Here is a 3,487-nt window from a genome sequence, read left to right on the forward strand (position 1 = left end):
TCCAGCAGGTTTTCAGAGTCAGTAAATAGTGTGGGGGCAGATTGCTCATCTTTCTCCCATGGAGCAACTGGTAGAGTCAAACTGTACACCTTTGGGTTGGCAGTGCAGCTCCTTACCACTAGGCCACCAGAGCTCCCTAGCATTCAGGTTTAATGTCATCAAATTGGAAACCTGAATTAAAACGAAAAAAAAGAAATTAGGTATTGGGTTAGAGGAAGGGAAGCCATCGGAAAGAATCCCTCTTTCTTTTTTGTGTTAAATTTCTTTATGGCTGTTCTGGCTCTCTCTTTGCTGGGTAGTGGTCCACTACAGGGTAGTGGGGTGGAAACTTCTGGGCCCGAGACTGGGCTTGTTTCTTGGTCCTGTGTGGAGGCAGCGGTAGGTGGAGCTCTCGGCTCATGGCAAAGCCGGTCCAGGCGGGCGGGTTCTTCACCTGGCCCTGCCAGGCAGGCGGGCGCTTGGGAGGCTCAGCAGCCGTGGCTGTGACTCGAGGTAAAAATAATCAGAGAAGGACAGCTGCTTCCTTGTCAGCAACCAAGAGGGAAATAAAGCTCACGTCCCCTCCAGCGAAAACCTGCTCTCCGAGTCCCCTGGCTCCTACCACCAACTGCTCGACGTCCGTGTGCCAATCCAATTTGAACGCCTGTGATTCACTCCAGAGAGGGCTTATTTTAACTTCATCAAGCACAGAGAAAAACATCCAGGCTGGAATAAGTGGGAAGGGGAGGCACAGCTGCTTGGGGTGGGGGGGCAGGGAGAGGAGGAGGTCCTGGAGCTTCTGTCCATCAGTGGATGGACTTGAGGATCCCTTCCCCTAGTATAGTTCAATGACTAATCAAGTCATCAGTCCAACCACAGCTTAATAAGCATGTACTGGGGGTTCCCTGTAAATCAACGGGATCAGACTGAAACTCCATGGCCGAGTTCACAAAGTCCTTTCTAATGTCTTCAGCCCCTTTCCTGTCCCCATCCTTCTCTAAACACTCTCCTCTTGGGCTAAGACGTGGGACTTGAGGCCAAACATACCATGTTCTTTCGTGTCCCCATGCCTTTGTTCATACTCTGCCTTCTGCCCAAACTGTTCCTCTGTTTCTCTGTCCTCTGGGGGACTTCCAGAAATTCTAGAACTGGATCAATCTCATTGTTTCACCGTTGCTCTGGGTAGAGTAAATGGTCCTTGTCCGGCTCCTGTAGAATTTTGTGCATCCCTTCCTTCCTCCCTTGTGTCCAACAAATGCATGAAAGCCCTACTCTCTACCAGGCCTTGTGGGGGTGCCAGGGACAGATGTGAATCCAACCAATCCCAGGTAGACCATGTCTGCGTGAGAACATGCAGCTCTGGGGCCTTGAGGGCCGGGCAGGAACAGAGCTGCCCAGCAACACCCAAAAGCCCTCACTGTCCTCATGTCAGAACCCACTCACAGCAGACCCTCCAGGGGATGTTTAGAGGATTTAAAGTGCATGGATGGACATTGCCTATCTTTTCCCATGGGGGAGCCAGCTGGTGGATTCAAACTCCTTAGCATTCAGGTTGGCAGTGGCACTAGACCCACAAACTGCTGCATCTAAAAGACCAAGTGAAGTGTCACATTTGTTTGTTTTGGCTTGATTTAAAAATGAGTATCAAGTAACTTAATAATAATAATAATAATAATAATAATAATAATAATGAGAATATATTTCTTTTTGTTTGATAGAAATGAGAACTGGCTTCCTGCATGTCCTGAGCAGCCTGTATAAGGTTGTAATAAAGAGAGGAAGATACTCTATGCCCTTTGTCATACCCTTTGTCCTCTTGGCACCACACACTGTAGCTTCTAGACAGATCTGTGTGTCAGGGGTCAGACTGCACTGTGCTAATGCTAAAAAGGAGGCAGTGGGGACAGTGAGGTTTGGTCCCTCAGGGGGAAAACACAGCCTGTTGTCATCAGGTGCCATACTTGGTTTTTGGTTCATGGCAATACCATGTGACAGAGCAGAATTGCCCCAGAGGGTCTCGCACCTTGCCACATCTTTCTCCTGTGGGGCTATGGAGCAGGCTCAGACCACCCTCTTTCTGTTTAGTGGCCAACTGCTTAACTTTTGCTCCACCATGTCTCCTTGGTGACAGGAGTGGTTGTGCGGCACCTTGAAATTGAGTCCCACATATAGCAGCTCTGTGTAATCGAAGGAAACACTGTTCATAGGAGGTTTTAGGTGGTTGTTGTTTAGATACCTTTGTTGTTTTTGTTAGGTGCCGTCAAGTTGACTACAACTCATAGTGGCCCTGTTGTTGTTAAGTGCCAAGTCGCAGGTGACTCATAGCAACACTATGAAGGAGAGACCTCGACGGTTGGGTGCCTTTCATCCTCTCTCCAGGTTCATAGGGTTTCTGGAGGCAAGCTGTTACGGAAGTGGATGCCACTCCTCCTTCCAAGGTTGTTTTAATCGGGGAGCTCCACCCCACTCTCTGTCCGCATTGGATAACCGACCATTAACGTGTTCTACACATCAGTATCATAGTGTTTAGCCTCTCAGCAACCACAAGTAACCGCTGTATGGCAACTTGTACACCAGGGCTATACGACCTAGAGGAATGTCTGAACCAAAACAATGAAAGACACCCTGAAGCCTACAGCGTCCCTTTCCAGCAGGAAGCAGCTAAGAGAATACACCGTCCCCTTTTCCTTATGAATCAGGGTACAGTCTCTCTCAGGGAGGAGTGATAGTGAATGGCAAAGGACACAAAGGAGATTAATCAGAACTGGCTTTGACAAGCACTGTGGCAATGGAACAATTAAAACAGACTTTCAAGGGGAAAAAAATAGAGGAATGAACTGGGGGGGGAGGGTAGAGAAAATAGTGCAACAATGAAAGTGGAAACCCAAAATCTCTGTAAATGTTCATTAAAATTAATAAAATTTAATAAACAACAACAACAACAATAAAAACCACAATGAAAGACAGGCCCAAGGGCCACTGATTAAAAATCACCCACCTTTGGCTTGGTAGCATCATTTTCTGTCCACTGGGCCAGCTGATCTCTCTCTCTCTATGTTGATATTATTAAGTGCCGTGGAGTCACAGGTGACTCATAGCAACCCTATGAAGGAGAGTCCTCAATGCTTGGGTGTCTCTCTCCAGGTTCATAGGGTTTCTGTAGGCAAGCTATTACGAAAGCGGATGCCACTCCTCCTTCCAAGCTTGTTTTAAAATAGTGACTCTAGGAACAATAGATCTGAACACTACCCTATCCTGAATCATCCTCACCATCCCTGATATACTTGAGTTTTTCTTGTTCAATGGCAATCCATCTCGTTGAGGGTCTTCCTCTCTTTCCCTGATCCTCTACCTTTCCAAGCATCATGTCTTTCCCCAGGACTGGCCCCTCCTAACAACATGCTCTAAGTTTGTGAGACAAAGTTTCATCATCTTGCCTTTGTCTCTAAGGATCACACTGGCTGTACTTCCTCTGAGACATCTTTGTTCTTTTGGCAGTCCATGGGAT

Source organism: Elephantulus edwardii, unplaced genomic scaffold (genome assembly GCF_000299155.1).
Source record: "Elephantulus edwardii isolate Elephantulus edwardi_28Jun2011 unplaced genomic scaffold, EleEdw1.0 scaffold00116, whole genome shotgun sequence".
Classification (NCBI taxonomy): domain Eukaryota; kingdom Metazoa; phylum Chordata; class Mammalia; order Macroscelidea; family Macroscelididae; genus Elephantulus; species Elephantulus edwardii.